The following is a 20,454-nucleotide window of genomic DNA, read 5'->3' on the forward strand; positions in this document are numbered from 1 at the left end:
GAACCTAGATTTAGTCCATAATTGCTCTGACATTTCCTTACATCCCTTGAGACGTGGTCATAACGTCTCATGTCCAGAACACGGATTAGGATTCAAATTAAATTTGACATCTATCAATCCTGAATTTCTTTTGAATTGAAGAGTGTGTAGAAAATACCACATTGTTGTGTAGTCTTCTTCTACTTTGCCCCACGTCATCTCCATCAATAAAATTTTCTTTATTGTTATATGAAGGATGGGTGAGATTTCTCAAATCTAAATTGTGATAACAACAATAGACGTGATTTTACAAATTTATCCACTAAGTGAAACCTCAATAATATGAAAAAGATAATAGATAACAGTTCCGTATCAATTTGGCTTTCATATTTCACAAAGGAAAAAAAATAGAAGAATTCATCCATTAAGTAATCTTTAATCTTTGGTATTTTCTTTCTTCTTTGTGGTGTTGTTTTTGAGTGAGCAAATCGGAGGATATCGTTGATCGAGGAAAAAAGTCAAAGGAAAATGTTGGAAGAAGAAAATAACAGGTGTTGTTTTTGAGTGAGCAAATCGGAGGATATCGTTGATCGAGGAAAAAAGTCAAAGGAAAATGTTGGAAGAAGAAAATAACAGAAAAACACAATAGAGAGACAGTATTTCAGGTTCTGCTGGAGCACCCAATGATATTGTTTATCATTCCGTTGGAATAATTAAATAATAATTATATCTTAGGAAGGAAAAGAAGTGACTTTAATTGTGTCTAACTAAAAATAGTAACTAAAAATGAGAATGACTTTAACCTAAAATAGGGTTTTATCTAACCATCTATTCACAAAAGCTATGTTGTATATATCTACCTTATTGTTTGAATTCTAATCTTCGAGCGTAGTTCTTCAAATTTCATGCTCGCCAGAGATTTGGTGAAAATGTCTCCAAGCTGTTCCTCTGTTCGGATGAAATCAATCTTGATGAGCCTCCGATCTGCACATTCCCGAATGTAGTTGAATTTGATTTCTATGTGCTTACTCCAGTTGTGCAAAACTAGATTTTTAATTAGGGAGATCGTAGCTTTGTTGTCCACGTATAGCATTGGTGGATCGCCTTCTCTTTCGATGAGTTCTTCCATCAGTCGCGCAAGCCAGACCCTCTGTGTGGTCGCCGTCGAAGTGGCGATGTACTCTACTTCACAAAAGGACAGAGCAACTACCTTTTGTTTAGATGATTGCCAGTAGATCGCGTCGCTTGAGAGGAAGTAAATCATTCCGCTGGTGCTTTTACGATCATCAACATCACCAGTCATGTCACTATCACTGTAGCCAATCAGCTCAAGCTTCTCCTTTTCTCTCCTTGCACAAAATCTCACACCCCAGCCTCTGGTTCTAGCCACATAGCGCAAGATGCGCTTGACAGCCACAATATGCTCCTCCCTAGGTGGTTCCGTAAACCTACTCACGTATCCAACGTAATAAGCAAGGTCAGGGCGTGTGTTTACCAGATAGTGTATGCTCCCGACAATACTGCGATAATTGGTGGCGTCGACTGCAGCCATAGTGCCAACCTTTCTTAACTGGAGCTGGGCCTTCATTGGTGTCCAGCAGCTTCTTCGCATATGCACTTTGGTTGATGGTGATCTCGGTAGTACTCTGTTGCACTTCGATGTCGAGGTAGTTGATGGTGTTAATATAACACATGCGGAAGCAATTTGGATCTTAGGCACTTTTAGAACATCAATTATAGTAAATAACTAGCATGTTCATAAGTATTAAAACTTAATGAGTTTGAATACTAACCTTTTGTAGTTCAAATTCCTTTTTCCTCACGAACCGGTTTCGAACAACCACTAGTGTCTTTTCCACTATACTCCGGCCTTAGAACGGGATTGTGGAATCCGGTGAGTGACTAAACTGGGGAGAAATTTTGTATATATGAAGAGAGTGTTTGTGAGAGGTTTATCTCAAGGTTTTTCACCAAGAAGACCTTTCATGTACCATGATCACTCTATTTATAGAGTCATGTTTGCATGTTCATGCAAATTTGAGATCACCAAATTTTGACACTCAAAATATCACTCAAATGTTTGGGATTATGCGGCAAGCATTCATGTTTGAGTTAACCAAATTTTGACACTCAAAATTCCACTCAAACTTGTGGGGTTTATTTGGCAAGCATGCAAGTTTGGTTAAACCAAATTTTGACACCTCAAAATTCAACTAACATGGATTTTTCCATTAAATGAAGTCAACATTTTGACTTTCTTCATTTTAATTCAATAATTAATTTGAATAATTAATTTCAAATTAAAGTAATATTAAATGTTTAATTAAACTATTTAATTAATATTTAAGATTAATTCAAATGTCAATCCCAATCAATTCCGACACATAATTGATTAAGATATTTAAATCTTATTTAAATATCTCAGATTCTCTCTTTTTGTTTAATTCGTAAATAAAACAAAAATGCGATTAAATATATCGTATATATGTAGTACATAATCCCTAATTTGAATTCGAACACTTCGAACTCACTCGTCACACTGTTCTATGGTTTAGTCCGATATGAGCTAGTAGAGGGACCTAATGGACCTATAGATCATGGGCTCCAACGATCCAAGATTAACCGGTTAAACTCATTAACCTTATTAACCAACATTCATTAACGACTAGGACACTCCACTATAGCCTAGTAGTTGCACTCCCCTCACTATAGATATATTTCTGTCCATTTGATATAACCATGATTAGTAAGTCGATCCTTCACAGGTTGTTCGTAACTAGAGTTGGGTCAATTTACCGTTTTACCCCTAAAGTTACTTCTTGTTCCTTATGTCTCACTGATCCTCTAATGAACAATTGGTTTGTGATCCAACCAGTAAACCGAATCCCTCTCAGGCCAATGAGAGGGTGGGGCCCCTTGTTCAAGACCTGGAGTCATTGTTTAAGGGAACTACCTCTCTTCTATCCCTAAAAGTGGGTAGGAGTGAATTTCATCTTGCACCCCACGTCCCTAGCCATTCACCCAGTCTTACCCCTGAAATGGGAGGTTTATTGAGTCGACGAACTAGAGCCGCTCTCACCCATGAAAATCTAAGGATAATTCTGAATAAACAGGAGCTCATGGTTAGCTCAGGATTAAAATCGAGTTACCTAGGTTATCGAATAAAAAGAAAATCAGTCTCAACAGTAAACGACATTATAAAGTGAGAGGGGTTTTCTTCATGGTTCGATCCTATGCAATACTCATTGCATAGGACGCCCCCACTCACATGTATCCACATGTACAATTTAGTGATCACATTGTTTATATCATATACGAAAGTGGGCCGCATCCATAGTGTCCTCAGAATAAGGTACTCAGCTTTATCCTTATACTATAGATCATTTACTTGAACTTGATCCACTCTTATGTCTCTACATTCTTATGTCTCTACATGTAGTTCAAGTAATCATACTATAGCCAGAGTGTTCTTAGTTTATTGGATTTAGATTAATGATTGTAAAGTTCACTTTATTCAATAACAATCTTTAATGAATAAACAACAATAATAACTTTATTGAAAATAGAATATGTTTTTGTTTACAAACTATGAGTTTTAAGTCATCGATGTTCACTTCCACAATCAGCCGCTGCTCGTCGTGGCCGTGCGTGTACATGCCATGCTCAGAAGCACAGCGCTTGAACTTCAGCGATAGTAGGGTACTGTCGAGCTTTGCACTCCAGGCTCGTGGTGCTTGCCGAAGCCTGTAGAGTGTCTTGTGCAGGCGCAGTATCTTGCCGGAGTCGTCATTGTCCAGGAAGCCAGGTGGTTGTCGAACGTAGAAGGCCTCCTTCAGCTCTCCATTGAGGAAAACGGACTTCACGTCCATGTGGTGGACCTCCCAAGAGTAATGTGCCGCAATCGCCAACAACAGGCGAACAGATTCCAACTTTTCCACTGGCGCGAATACCTTTTCAAAGTCCAGTCCTTGCTTCGTGACGTAGCCCTTTGCCACCAGACGGGCCTTGTACTTCACACTTCTCCCTCTTCGTTACGCTTCAGTTTGAACACATATTGAGCCCTATGGCTCGGTGTCCTAATGGCATGTCCTCCAAACTCCACAACTTATTCTCAGTGATGGACACCATCTCTTCCTGCATTGTCTTTAGCCAGCACGGGTTCCTTTCTGCTTCGACAAACGAGTTCGATTCATCCATGCTAATGGCATGTAGTTCGGCCGCCTCTTCTTCGAGCACGCACGCCGCCAGTCCCGGTGGTTCACCTCCTCCTAATAGGTCTTTAATCCTCTGGTACCTGGCCACCAAACTGTAACGACCCTAAATTTCCACATATCTAGAGTCGCCACTAACGTCTCATGCTCATCTATAATGCGGAAATATAACTCTTACATGAACATCATTTATAATGTAAACATTGAAAAACGTTTAAAACAACTTTTTCTCTGGAAAACACAGCCATGGTCTTACGTGTTTAAATACAAAATACTAAAATTTAGAGATAATAAAAACAAATACAAAATAATTTAAAACAAATGGAAGGTAAAACAACATATTCTAACTTAAAACTAAGAATTTAAATATAAGTCTACCCTATGCACGTGTCACAGTCTCTGCTCGCGATGTCGCCGTCCTCCGTACAAGTGCGCCTTGCCTTTACCTGAAAAATTATGTGACACACGGCCTGAGTATTTCAAAGAATACTCAGTAAGTGGCCCCACTATAGGGGGCCATGCAAATGCAAACACATGCAATCATGATTTAGGGACCTATCTCTAATCATCTTAGGGGAGGCCTCCAGTCTCGGACAAATTGGATGTCTAGTACTTCCCTACACACGACTCACACGTGCGAGTGTGAATCCCCAGGGCGCTCGCACACCCCCTCGACCCTCTGGTCAAGCTAATCTGTAGCGACGTCCGGAGGTCAGCGGAACCCCATAGTGTCATGCGCCTCATGAACACCCTCATCTATGTGCGTTCGCACATGTGCGCATTCGCGCTCATCATACGGTGCGCGTCCGCACTCATCATCTCTAGTGGAAGTAGCCATATGCTTATGAACATACAATATGCATGAGGTCCCTCTAAATCCATCATAATGTCTCTTCTGACACAACCCTCTAGTCTCACCTCTTTGTTACTCTAGGTAACACATACTCGTGGATATTTATATTAATATCATTTTCACGCTCTTAGGGTTGTGTCCTATGTCGATCTAACGACATGATGCAATATGGCACTCATCATCATATATCATGCTCAATATGGAAAACATCATCAGATTAAGGTAAACGTCACACAATCATCATACTCATCATATTGCCACAAAGTGCATCAAACATATCAAGTACGTCATTCATCAAAATATATATATACTGCGCACATCATCAAGTATCGTAACCCACACATCATCATAACTCATAAGTCGCATCGTACGACATAGTTCATACATCATCATAACTCATACAAGTTTTTAGCCTATCCTATAGTAAGACCACTTACCTAGTTGGCCTTAGCCGAAGTATTCCCTAATTTATTTAATGTAAGCTCCCATTCCTCGAGAACTACACCAAATGTTGCCAAGGTTTGATTCCTATCGCATCGTTCGTCACCTTTTGTTAGTATTTCACATTTTAATTAATAATCCAACTAACAGTGTGAAATACGGCTCTAAACGGCCTCAATAAAAATCGAGTTCCATGTTTTCATTGTTTCTAAATTATATAGAATAATAAAACTTAAAACTTAAATTAAAGATATGTCAATATTATTAATATTTCAAGCGGCTTGGATAGTTCAACATTTAATGTTATATCCTATAGATACAAATATAATAATTTCTCATATCTTCCATTCTCATTCTCTCACTTTATGTTATATTTCAATTCTGTTTACAGTACACCATCTGAACAGTACTTGCCATTTTCAAACGGTTCTATTTTTCTTTTCTTTCTTAAAATTTCTCTTTTGTTTTTTTTTTCTTTTTTTCTTTTTAACTCTAATTCTTTTAAGCAGTTCAATTCTACCTCCCTATCTCATTATTTTAAACAATTTAAATCTAACTCTTTTAATCCGTTCCTTGAAGGAGTTTAATTCTAGAATTCTTTTAAGTAGTTTCTTACCCGGAGTTTAATTCTACTTCCGTATCTAAATTTAACTCTTTTAATCCGTTTCTTCAATAAGTTTAATTCTATAATTCTTTTAATAGTTTCTTACAAAGAGTTTAATTCTTTTAATAGTTTCTTACAAAGAGTTTAATTCTTTTAATAGTTTCTTACAAAGAGTTTAATTCTACTCCCATATCTAAATCTAAATCGTTTAATTCTCTTAATCGTTTAATTCTGCTCAGCAGTTATTTTATTCCCATATATTTTTTTTTGGCTTTTATATTTCCAAATATAATCTTCTCCTCTTTCCATGTATTGTTTTTATCTTCTTCTCTCCATGTATTGTTTTTATTATTATTATTATTATTATTATTATTATTATTATTATTATTATTATTATTAGTATTATTATTATTATTATTATTATTATTTTTTGATCTGTTTTCCCAATCTTCCCCTTTCTCTTTCTTTTTTATCCTGTTTTCCATTTTTTTTTATTTGAATATGTTTTCTTTCACTATCTTCCTCTCTTTCTTATCTAACTATTTTTTTTTTTTTTTTGACCAGACTCTTTATAGGATAGATAATTTCTAATTCAGAAACTGATAATTTCTAAAGTTCTAACTCAGATCTAAATAATTGCTAATATCCTTCCGAAAATGGAAAAGGTAAATGTGACTACTAACCTTTCCAAATGACATCTCTCTTCCTTTATCTGCCTACCATCTCTCCATTATTTGCCTTCTTCTGATCTCTCCATTATTGTCTAACCATCTCTCGGTCATTATTGTCTAACCATCTCTCCATCATAAGCATTTTTTTCCTCCAGAAAATATTTTATTTCCGTTTCTATTTTGTTTGATGAATTATTGATACTGGATGAGAGAGGTATTTCAGGGGAGGGGATGAGAGATTGAAGGAGAGGTGGTCAGTTCCTATATATATATATATATATATATATTAAACCATGTTCTTTATTTTGTTATTTTTATTCTAATACATATATATATTAAACCTAATGGGGCGTTACATTCATCATCGTGATCGGCATCCAGTATCAAGTCCGCAGTACGTGGTGTTGTGAACTCCACTGGTTCACGGGGCTTAGTAGGAGTTGCGGTCGGTGTTGGAGTAGGCGTGCCCTGTGCAGCTGTTGGCGGTGGTGATAGTGCACGATGCTACACTCCTTCTCCCGGTTTGGTGACGAGGTACTCCACCATCAATTAATTTGAGTTTTCATTTTCCTTGGTCACGTTGTTCCACTGCCAGAAGGTGTTCTCATCGAAGACGACGTCACGCGACACGTGATCTCGTCCCCTGCAGGATCATAGAGCCTGTATGCCTTGCTCCCAGGTTCATAGCCGATGAAGATGACCTTCAGCCCCCTGGGATCGACCTTGGTGAGGTGGGGACGCGTGACTTTCATGTATGCGATGCAGCCGAACACTTGGAGATGTGTACCGCTGGCTTCTTGTTGTACTAGGCCTCGTGTGGCGTCTTCCTGTTGATACTTTGTGTTGGCGATCGATTGAGAAGGTAGACGGTCGTCATGACCGCTTTTCTTCAGAACCTCCTGGGCATCCCTGCCGTCATCAGCAGTGATCTTGTCATCCCGACGATGGTCTGATTTTGGCGCTCCACCACCCCGTTCTGCTGGAGGGAGTAGGGCGCCCTTAAGTGTCGCTGCATGTCAAGCTCGTCACAGTACTTATCAAAACCTCTGAGGAGAATTCTCGGTCCCGGTCCATGCGCAGAACTCGTAACTTGAATGTGCTTAATCACCTCTTTCGCCTCACTCTTCACTTGCAGCAGGACTAGCCACATAAAGTGGCTCTTGTCATCGACAAGCAGGAGGAAGAGGGTCTTGCCACCTGGGGTCGCCGACTTGATGGGCCAACTGATATCACTGTAACGAGCTCCAACGGCTCACTAGCATGGTAGGATGCTTTAGACGAAAAGGGGGAGCACCTTTGCTTGCCGATGAGACACCCTTCGCACATCCTGTTCACGCCTTCGATTGCAAACAAATCGTGCACGATCTCCTCCTTGTGTAGTTTTTGTAGAGTAGGAAAGCTTAGGTGCCCGCACCTTGCATTCCATCTCCAAGCTACTTCTTCGGTCCTGGCCGAGAGGCTGATCGGTTGCTCTATCTCCAACTCCAGGATGTAAAGGTGATTTACCATGTGCCGAACTTGCGTGAGCAGATGTCGTCAATCATCACAGATTGAGTAGCCCGCGCTCGATGGAGATGAAGCAGCCGGCCTCACCGAGTTGACCTAGGCTCACAAGGTTAGCCTTAAGCCTTGGGATGAAGTAGACGCCGGTCAGCTTGTGGTGCTCGCCTCCCTTGTCGACGAACAGGATGGTGCCGCGCCCTTCGACTCGACGACGGAGCCATCGTCGAACTTCATCGTCTAGCGAATCCCCAAGTCGAGCTCGAAGAATGCAGACCTGGCCTCGGTCATATTGTTTGTTGCCCCTATGTCAAGGACTCATCGTCGGTGCTCTTGCTGCTCACTTATTTCACCGATTTGAGTGAACACTCGCTCCTCCTTCAGCTGAATTGGCTCTCCAGTCGGTGCCTTTGTCATGGCCAGTTGGAGCTCTTCCTCGGGTTCAACGCTCATCAGAGCAGTTACGCCGTCGTCGATTACCTCCGTAGATTTGGAATCCGAATTAAGGACGTCGGATAAGACCGATGCTCTTACCATGAAAAGAGTTGGTTCTTCCTCCTCGGATCAGGCCACTGTTGGATTTTTATGTCCTAAAACTCATAGTTTGTAAACAAAAACATATTCTATTTTCAATAAAGTTATTACTGTTATTTATTCAGTAAAGATTGTTATTGAATAAAGTGAACTTTACGATCATTAATCTAAATCAAATAAACTAAGAACACTCTGGCTATAGTATGATTACTTGAACTATATGTAGAGACATAAGAGTGAATCAAGTTCAAGTATATAGTCAAAATGATCTATAGTATAAGGATAAGGCTGAGTACCTTATTCTGTGGACACTATGGATGCGGCCCCACTTTTGTATATGATATAAACAATGTGATCACTAAATTGTACATGTGGAGACATGTGAGTGGGGGCGTCCTATGCAATGAGTATTGCATAAGATCGGACCATGAAGAAAACCACTCTCACTTTATAATGTCGTTTACTGTTGAGACTGATTTTCTTTTCATTTGATAACCTAGGTAACTCGGTTTTAATCCTGAGCTAACCATGAACTCCTGTTTATTCGGAATTATCCTTAGATTTGCATGGGTGAGAGTGGCTCTAGTTCGCCAACTCAATAGGCCTCCCATTTCAGGGGTAAGACTGGGTGAATGGCTAGGGACGTGGGGTGCAAGATGGAATTCACTCCTACCCACTTTTAGGGATAGAAGAGAGGTAGTTCCCTTAAACAATGACTCCAGGTCTTGAACAAGGGGCCCCACCCTCTCATTGGCCTGAGAGGGATTCGGTTTACTGGTTGGATCACAAACCAATTGTTCATTAGAGGATCAGTGAGACATAAGGAATAAGAAGTAACTTCAGGGGTAAAACGGTAAATTGACCCAGCTCTAGTTATGAACAACCTTTGAAGGATCGACTTACTAATCATGGTTATATCAAATGGACAGAAATATATCTATAGTGAGGGGAGTGCAACTACTAGGCTATAGTGGAGTGTCCTAGTCGTTAATGAATGTTGGTTAATAAGGTTAATGAGTTTAACCGGTTAATCTTGGATCGTTGGAGCCCATGATCTATAGGTCTATTAGGTCCCTCTGCTAGCTCATATCGGACTAAACCATAGAACAGTGTGACGAGTGAGTTCGAAGTGTTCGAACTCAAATTAGGGAATATGCGCTATATATATACGATATATTTAACCACATTTTTGTTTTATTTACGAATTAAACAAAAGTAGAGAATCTGAAATATTTAAATAAGATTTAAATATCTTAATCAATTATGTGTCGAAATTGATTGGGATTGACATTTGAATTAATATTAAATATTAATTAAATAGTTTAATTAATCATTTAATATTACTTTAATTTGAAATTAATTATTCAAATTAATTGTTGAATTAAAATGAAGAAAATCAAAATGTTGACTTCATTTAATGGAAAAATCCATGTTAGTGGAATTTTGAGGTGTCAAAATTTGGTTTAACCAAACTTGCATGTTTGCCAAATAAATCCCACAGTTTGAGTGGAATTTTGAGTGTCAAAATTTGGTTAACTCAAACATGCATGCTTGCCACATAATCCCAAACATTTGAGTGGAATTTTAAGTGTCAAAATTTGGTGATCTCAAATTTGCATGAACATGCAAACATGACTCTTTAAATAGAGTGATCATGGTACATGGAAGGTCTTCTTCTTCTTGGTGGAAAACCTTGAGAAAAACCTCTCACAAACACTCTCTTCACATATACAAAATCCCTCCCAAGTTTAGTCACTCACCGGATTCCACAATCCAGTTCTAAGGTCGAAGGATAGTGGAGAAGACACTAGTGGTGGTTCGAAATCGGTTCGTGAGGAAAAAGAAGTTTGAACTACAAAAGGTTAGTATCTAAACTAATTAAGTTTTAATACTTATGAACATGCTAGTTATATACTATAATTAATGTTCTAAAAGTGCCTAAGATCTAAATTACTTCTGCATGTGTTATATTAACACCATCAGCCACATGGGCATTCTCCATGTTCCTAAGCTTGCTCCAGCAATTCTTGCTTAGATGGCCCTTCTTCCTGCAATTCAAGCACTGGATTGGTCCGCCATCATTCGACTCCTTCTGATCCCCTTCTTTCCTACACATGCGCCTGCGGGTTTTCCACTGCTTCTTGCTGCCTTTATCGCTGGTGGACCCATTTCTCTCGTCGGAGTTGACCCGAAGCTTCAGGCGTGCAAGCAATTTCTCCTCAGTGAGGAGAAGATGACCTTGCTTGTTGACATCTGAAGCGGCATTCTTCTTCCTCTGCTCGACGTTGCACAGTCTTCCGGTCACCTCTTCCACCGTTACTCGATCGGAGAGTTTGGTACAACGCTCACTGTATAGAGGTATCAAGTTGGCTTAAGGGCTCATCTGGTTATTTTTTTTTCTCTGATTAACCTCCTATAATCGATATGAACACTATTATAAAACAAGTTTAGAAACCTCGTTAAATATCTAATTCATGAAAATTACTTAAGTTATGAGAAATTAATGAGCCCAACAACATCACTCTAACTCACACAACTATGTCGAACTTAGAGAAAACCTTTTAACCTTGCCTTCTTCGATCATATGCTTGTTTCTACATGATTGCATGTTTTTTTTTTTTTTTTGTTTTAATAATTATCTGCATCAGCTCTTAATATTCAATATATCGTCGCATAGGCTCATTCTTTCCTCTTAATAACTAGAGCTATTGCATTCTAAAACAAATGGTAAGGAGTGTGAAGTCCTGACTTAGTAGCTCATGTGCCTATGGCTTGGTCTACCTCAACTCTGCTAAGTTGTCCAGGCCATAACTAAAAAAGTTCAAGTAGATTCAAGGCTCAGATCTCAGGCTGATATTAATGTTGGAATAACTTAGATATAACATTCGACCTTAATTCAAACCTTCTAATTTCTTGAAGGTGATTTGGTTTCTTCCTTTTAACTAAATCATGACCTGATTAGTCTTTATATATTACTTTATCTTTTAAGTTACTGACTCCAAATCTTACTAAAGTATCCAATCATTGACCACTTTACTCATACAACCTCAAAGCTTCCTCTTAATATTTCCTCCTATAATCGTGGTGCATAAACATCTTGAAGGAGAGTGTTACTTCCTCAAATTTCTTTGTAACACTAATGAGTGACTTAATAAAACTCTCATCTAAGACTGATGTTGCATAAGCATAATAAATGTTCTTAAGAGGTAATCTAATTCTAGTAATCTATTGGTTGATCCGAATTTTATATAAGGAGATGTTAATATATTTGATTAAAGGGTTCTTGCTTCAACAAAAGCTAGTATCGTTGGATTGAGGATTAGGGTTGCCTTATCCCCTTTCTTGGATTTCTTCTAAATCTGAAAGCTACAGTCCACAATTTTCTTCCAAAATTGTTTAAAGAAACCATCTAAATAAGATTATCTGCAAGTATGGTAGAAAAATCGAGTACAAAACAATGCACCTAACGTATGTACCCAATTCAATCCGCCATTGAAGGCTCTCGAAGAAACTTGAATTTCTAATTCATGGCTACATGAGAATCGTCACTGCTCATCCATCCCAACATCCAAGAAACATTTTCATAGAAGAGCTCAAAGACCAATAAGTCCTAGAGTGTCCAATTTAAGAAATTCATTTTCGAGTAAGAATTGGGGTAAGTTTATATTTTCTTGCTATAACTCTTCTCATCCCAAATTGATGATTCCTTTAACTTTAGGGGACTAAGATAGACAATATTCATGAAGGTGTCATGGCCTAAGGATGTAAGGATCTTGCTGCTCAAGAAATCTCATTTTTGCGTTATGGTGCAAGTGGTAGACCGAGGGAAGAAATCTAAAATTAAGGCCACACATATAAATTCATCCCTCCAAAATGAGTTTTTAAGGACGAACTTTTGTGAAGAACTCGTGGCCTAGAAGTACCTTAATTGTTTCAACAAATTAGAAAATTCAGTGGGTTTACTCCATGCGCAGAACCCTATTTTTATCCAACTTCGACTAGTTATAACTCAAGCTACACTACACTTAATGGTAAGAAGTTAGTCTCTAGATCTACCTTGAAATTATATCTTTAGGTTTCATGAAATTGAGTTGAGAAATGCTCAGAATGGTTCACATCAATCTTCTTTCTTTCAAAGGAAGAAGACCACGGCGTGGGCGATTCAACCGAACATGCCACGCAAGCCTAAAATCCAACAATCCCTTAGTTTTTTTTTTCTCTAAATTTTAACACTCTTCCTGAATCATTCTTTAATAACAAAATTTATGGTTCTAGAAAATAGACACTCTAAAGAGTTTGTCAAAGAAAATTTGGAGTCATTCAAGTACCGCAAGCTCGAAAATCAAGGTCCCGAACACTAATAATAAGGTATAGAGCTATCTAGAACTTTTCTTAAAAAATACTTATAGGAACCGTTTGATTTTTAGTATGAACCTTAAGTTAAACATGGATTACGGGAATATGAAAGAAAAATACTAAGAACCATAATAAAAGGTCCGAGCATGTTTCTTGAGAAATAAGTAACATAAAAAATAATTCACTGAATGAAGAATGTTGCCCATAAAATTTTAAGGCTGAAGATAATATGACATGTTGAGGGCAATTGGATAAAGATAATTGGCTAAACCAAAAAATGATGCAAATTATAAAAATGCCCCCATGACGGTTGCCTTGAGTTCAAGACTTAAATGGCCTCCAAATAACATGAAATTTTGTACACGACCTTGTTTCACCATGGTCAAGGATTATGTAAAGTTTCAAAATAGTTGGAACACATTTAGAGGCTAAATCAAGACTTATAGATAAAATGACTAAAGTGACTCTAGGTTACCTTTCGATATTTCAAAGTCCACCTACCCTCCAAATAACTTAAAACTTTAATAAAATTTTATGCACGAGGACATAAAAGATCTATATATTGGGGTTTAAGTTACTTAGATCTAAGTTTAGAATTAAAACCAAATTAGGGGCAAAGTTAAGACTTAAAAGGAAATAATCCTTGTGACCCTGACCAGACTTTTCTAGAATTTTTAAGAAATAATATGACCTCACCATGCATGTTATTCGTTCACCATGCATGTTATTATGATGAATTCTTAATTTATGAGATTTGAGTAGAAATTATTTTATGACTTAAGCCTCAAGAATTAAGAACCTAAGAATCCATGAAACTAATGTAATGTTCTAAGGACAAGAACCAAGGAAAAGACAACCACAAGCCGTATATGAATTAAGAAACGAAGAATACTTGGTACCACTCAAGAATAAATGTCCAAGGTCTTCATGTCCTATGATTCAATACATTTATGACTCATACTACATCACTTGAAACGTAACAAATTTTGGAGGTAGGTTTGCAGATTGCAGTGCTTGGAAGGTAAAAAGTATTGGATGTAGGTTTCAAACTACATCTCTCAGAACGTATGAAACTTTGGGTGTAGATATTTAAACTACGGTGCTCAGAACATATGAAGCCTTCAACGTAGGTATTCAGACTACACCGCTTAGAATGTATGAAGCCTTTGATGTAGTTTTTCATACTAAGTCACTTGAAACGTAAAAAGTTTTGGATGTAGGTTTTAGACTACACCGCTTTGATTGTAAGAAGCCTTGGGTGTAGGTTTTAGGTTGTATCGCAGGAAATGCATAAAACCATGGATGCAGGTTCAGACTATGTTGCTTGGAACACAAGAAACCTTGGACGTAAGTACAAACTGTGTCTCTTAGAACGAATGAAGCCTTAGACACAGATTTTCGCTTTCATGACTCATACCATAAATGTTAGAGGAAATGTCTTATGGAACATAAGAAGAACTAAGGAAAGAACTTAGAACAAGACTAAGCCTAAGACAAGAATAAAAATTAAAATACCAATAAAGACGTAAGTTTTTAGGACTTAGGACCCTGAACCTCAAAACTAAAGTCTTTAGATCATAATTAAGGTTAAGACCTCATATCCCACGATCAAAGTTCTTGGGCTAGATCATGAAAAGAACCTAGAAAGCTATAATAGAACTTAAGGGCCTAAGTTCTAAAGACAAAAATTAGAATCGAATCCAAGTATCTTATAGAAGAGACACAACACATTGAATCCACCGACCAAATTCAAAATGGAGATCAGTTGCCCACTAATCCTAGAGAATATTTATAGCAGAAATTTTATAATATTTAATCTCAAATTCACACAATCTAGAAATTTTTAATGTCGGTTTAAACTCTTTCTATAAAGCCTGAAGTAGGAGCTTTCTTTTGGAGTAAGAATCCACCTTAGTCAAGCCTTCAACTATGAGTTGTTATAGCCTTTGAGATTTTGGGTTTCTTACTATCAAATTTATTCAAAATTTGAGAGCCCTAGTCAACCATTTTCCTTAAACTTACTTCTACACCTTCTTCTAAATGAGATTACTCACAAGTTTGGTGAAGAAATAAAGTGTTGAGGGTACTTCAAACACAACTCCCAATTTTGTCTGCCATTAAAGGAAGAAGGTTGAAGCTCGAAAATAAAATCTGATCCTACACCCATATTTGACAAGAGACATATCTGGTTCGATTTTTGCACCTTCAAGTAATATTTCCATACAAGACCACGAAGATTAACAAGATTCTGGGCGTGTCCAATTGAAGAAAATTATTTTCATGTAAAATTTGGGGTAAGGATCGAAATCTTACCTACAATCCATTTTCTTCTAAATTGAGTCTTTCTTTAGCTTTATTAGATTAAGTTGAGCGCTTTTGATAAAGAAATTGAGAATTAATACGTCCTAGATCAGGTTGCCTAAGGAAACAAAATTCTGCTTTCTTGAATAAGTTGGAGAGGATGATCAAATTACAAAATTAAGACCATGAGCTTGCTCTCAAACAAATCTTTTAGCTGGAGAGAAATATAACGAAGAAAATAGGCCCTCAAAACTATAGAATTGGCTACTAACCCTGAGTTTATGGACCCCATGATTTATAGCTTGTATGGGACATAGATGTAGGTGTCTTTGTTTTCAGCTTTGGATTTGATTGAGTTTCAACACTTAGATATGATATATGAGTTCAATTCTTTGGGACTTATTGCACCCGAAGCGAGAATCATACCACTTGACCAAATGCCCACTTATGACAAAATAAATTTATTGAATATATTATTATTTCATTCATTTATTTAGATATTAATAAAATCTATGTGCAAGTATTATAATCCTATCTTTTAGTTTTGACTAGATGCAACTAAAATTATTTATACGAATGGGTGTAATAACAATTATATAATGTTAAGATTTGGATAGACAATTTCAATGAATTAAAATCTATATTTTTTAGTATTCAAGTGGTTACTCCTCTACCTATAATTTCCTAAATTCTTTTTTTTTAGTTGGGTAAAAATATATGGAGAAAGAGGATGATTATAGATTTGTGAAAATTATTGGGTACCAATCGCAAAAAAATTATGTTTTTTATTAAAATAAATCTCATCCTGTGACCTATAACCGTGACAAGTGATAAGATTAGATATTTATCCATATAGTTCATATTTATTAAATGCATTATTGCATCAATAAAAGTTGGTAGAGCAAGTGTCTTAAGGAAAAAAATAGTCGTTGATATTATTTTCAAGTTAGCATGTAGGTAATTCTAGTTGATACAGTGTCTAGTGTTTGCAAAGCTTCCACTTCCCTTTCAACTCCAATATGGAACCTTTGAGTTAGGTGTGAGGTTGGTTAGAGATGTATCACTTGATAGTTTATTTGATTGTCCTGTCCAATGGCTCTGTCCTATAGGAGGACATTGATCATGTGGGTTGTCAGTGATTTCCAAGGTAGCATGTAGGCTGATAGTAGACTCAATAAGTAGCCTACTTGTAGGCTCTTAATCAGGTCCTTGGTATGCTAGGGTAACATACTCTTTCTTTTCTTGTTTTAGTTCTTGTTGCAAGTACTTAGGCCCCTTTAGTTATGTTCTTGACTTGTGAATTCTTATCGTGATCTATCCCTGACGACCTTTGTCCTATGATTATGAGGTCTCAACCTTGGTCTTGATCTAAGGGCCTTAGTACTATGGCTCTGGGTTCTTGTTTTCAAAATTTAGTAATTGATCCATGTTCTCGTCGTAGATCGTTGTCTTGTTCATGGTTACTTTTTAGGTTCTTGGTTCGTTATCCAAGACACTCCACATAGGATTTATGGTATCAGTCACGAACCTAACAACCTATGTCCAAGACTTCAAACGTTCCAAGAAACGTAGTCTGAACCCGTATCTAGGGCTTATCACAAATCTACATCTAAAGCTTCTTACATTCCAAGCGATGTAGTCTGATTCTGCATTAAGGCTTACCTTGTGATACAGCCTTAATGCCTATGCCCAAGGCTTCCTGCATTCTAAGTGGCATAGTCTGAATACCTACACTCAAGGTTTCATACGTTCCAAGTAGCGTAGTCTAAAATCTTTCATCTAGTGTTTGCCATGTGATACAACCTGAATACCTATGTCCAAGGCTTCATACATTCCAAGCAACATAGTCTAAATACCTACGCTCAAGGCTTCATATGTTCTAAGTAGCATTGTATGAGTCATGAACATTCTATACGGTGGGAGGTCTTAGGAATTTCTTGAGTTTCTGTGTCTGAAGATCTTGGTCCCTTACCCTTGAGTAGTACCTGGCATTCTTCTTACCTTGGTAGTTGTAGAGCTTATGTAGTATTTTCCTTAATTCATAATCTTGAGGCATAAGTTCTAACATGTCATTTTAAGCTTATGAACCCAGCATAGTAACATGCATGAGTTATTCTAAAAATTCATAGAGTCATAATATATTCTTTAGAGAGTTCTAGAAGAATCTTGAATACTCAGTAAGAATTCCTTGAGGTACTTTCCTTCAACTGTTTATAAGGCCCAAACTTGGTTTAGGTTCCAAACTTACTCTAATCAACATGAAATTTTTAACACACTTAATGTCCTTAGGAATAGAACATATAAAAAGTAGTAGGTCATTTGGAGTGTTTAGACCTTGAATATCATAAGGAATCTAAGGGGCATTTTGACTATTTTACCCCCTAATTCTTGGTTTCGCTACTTAAAACTTCACAACATCATCAAACATCACAAAATAAGATCTACTACAAAGTTTCATATTATTTTGAGATCATTTAGAGCATGAACCGAAGATAAGTTACCTTAAGGGTATTATGGTAATTTGATATCGTTTCTTGGTTTAGCTACTTAACCTTATCCAATTGTAGCCAAATTTCATATATAATCTTAACATGTCATAATATGCTCATCATTAAAGTTTCAGACACAGCAGAGTTCATTTAGTAGGTTACTTTAACATTACTTAAATCCCGAGCAATTTCATCGATTCAGAGCCTTAACTCTCGGTTCTTGGTGTTTTTCTTTCATTATCCTTTAAATCATACTTAGTTTAGGGTTCATACATAGATTCAAGTATTTCTTAAGAAAAGTCGATGATGGGTACTTACCTTGTCGTCGATGTTCGAGAACTCCATTCTCGAGTTTCCATTATCCTTTAAATCATACTTAGTCCATTCTCGATTTTTTAGCACGTGCTTCAAACGTCCCGGACTAGGGTTTCATAATTCGGTTTTCGATTTTACTTCCTCTTTTACTTTTTTATACACTATATTTCTTCGACATTCTATTCTAAATTAATAAGCCTGATAATTTCCCACAAAAATTAAAAAAAACATCTAGTATTACTCGTTTTTTTTTTTTTTTTTCACGTGCTTCAAATGTTCCGCAATAAGGTTTCAATTTTAAGCAATCGTTTACTATTTTATACACTCCTTTTCTTCGAAATTCTATTCTAAGTCATGAAACCTAATCATGCCCCACAAAATTTTCTTAGAATGTCGCCTATTACTCGATTTTTTAGCACGTGCTTCAAACGTCCCGGACTAGGGTTTCATAATTCGGTTTTCGATTTTACTTCCTCTTTTACTTTTTTATACATCGACATTCTATTCTAAATTAATAAGCCTGATAATTTCCCACAAAAATTAAAAAAAACATCTAGTATTACTCGTTTTTTTTTTTTTTCACGTGCTTCAAATGTCCCGCAATAAGGTTTCAATTTTAAGCAATCGTTTACTATTTAATACACTCCTTTTCTTCGAAATTCTATTCTAAGTCAATAGCCTAATCATTCCCTACAAAAATTTCTTAAAATGTCGTCTAATAATCGATTTTTTAGCACGTGCTTCAAACGTCCCGGATTAGGGTTTCCAAATTAGGTTTCGATTTTACGCCCTCTTTTACTGTTTTATACCCTATGTTTCTTCGACATAATATTCTAAATTACTAAACATGATCATTTCCCACAAAAATTTTAAAAAACATCTAGTATTACTCGGTTTTTTTTTTTTTTTTTTGCACGTGCTTCAAACGTCCCGGAATAAGGTTTCTATTTTAAGCAATCGTTTACTATTTTATACACTCATTTTCTTCGAAATTCTATTATAAGTCATGAAGCCTAATCATTCCCCACAAAAATTTCTTAAAATGTCGCCTTATAATCGATTTTTTAGCACGTGCTTCAAACTTCCCGGATTACGGTTTCCAAATTAGGTTTTGAATTTACGCCATCTTTTACTGTTTTATACCCTATGTTTCTTCGACATAATATTCTAAATTACTAATCCTGATCATTTCCCACAAAAATTTTAAAAGACATCTAGTATTACTCGGGTTTTTTTTTTTTTTTTTTTTTTTTGCACGTACTTCAAACGTCCCGCAATAAGGTTTCAATGTTAAGCAATCGTTTACTATTTTATACACTCCTTTTCTTCGAAATTCTATTCTAAGTCATGAAACCTAATCATGCCCCACAAAATTTTCTTAGAATGTCGCCTATTACTCGATTTTTTAGCACGTGCTTCAAACGTCCCGGACTAGGGTTTCATAATTCGGTTTTCGATTTTACTTCCTCTTTTACTTTTTTATACACTATATTTCTTCGACATTCTATTCTAAATTAATAAGCCTGATAATTTTCCACAAAAAATAAAAAAAACATCTAGTATTACTCGTTTTTTTTTTTTTTTCACGTGCTTCAAATGTCCCGCAATAAGGTTTCAATTTTAAGCAATCGTTTACTATTTAATACACTCCTTTTCTTCGAAATTCTATTCTAAGTCAATAGCCTAATCATTCCCTACAAAAATTTCTTAAAATGTCGTCTAATAATCGATTTTTTACCACGTGCTTCAAACGTCCCGGATTAGGGTTTCCAAATTAGGTTTCGATTTTACGCCCTCTTTTACTCTTTTATACCCTATGTTTCTTCGACATAATATTCTAAATTACTAAGCCTAATCATTTCCCACAAAAATTTTAAAAAACATCTAGTATTACTCGGTTTTTTTTTTTTTTTTTTTTTTTTTTTTGCACGTGCTTCAAACGTCCTGGAATAAGGTTTCGATTATAAGCAATCGTTTACTATTTTATACACTCCTTTTTTTCGAAATTCTATTCTAAGTCATGAAGCCTAATCATTCCCCATAAAAATTTCTTAGAATGTCGCCTATTACTCGATTTTTTATCACGTGCTTCAAACGTCCCGGATTAGGGTTTCCAAATTATGTTTTCGATTTTACGACCTCTTTTACTGTTTTATACCCTATGTTTCTTCGACATTCTATTCTAAATTACTAAGCCTGA

The 20,454-nt window shown here is 36.6% G+C and overlaps 1 pseudogene; it reads right to left on the reverse strand.

Annotated features, from left to right (window-relative positions):
- Positions 1-882: 882 nt before the first annotated feature.
- Positions 883-1,531, reverse strand: LOC147787520 (secreted RxLR effector protein 161 pseudogene; annotated as a pseudogene).
- Positions 1,532-20,454: the final 18,923 nt, after the last annotated feature.

The sequence above is a fragment of the Cucurbita pepo genome, chromosome 17, assembly GCF_057944985.1.
Source record: "Cucurbita pepo subsp. pepo isolate OVF chromosome 17, ASM5794498v1, whole genome shotgun sequence".
In the NCBI taxonomy this organism is placed as follows: domain Eukaryota; kingdom Viridiplantae; phylum Streptophyta; class Magnoliopsida; order Cucurbitales; family Cucurbitaceae; genus Cucurbita; species Cucurbita pepo.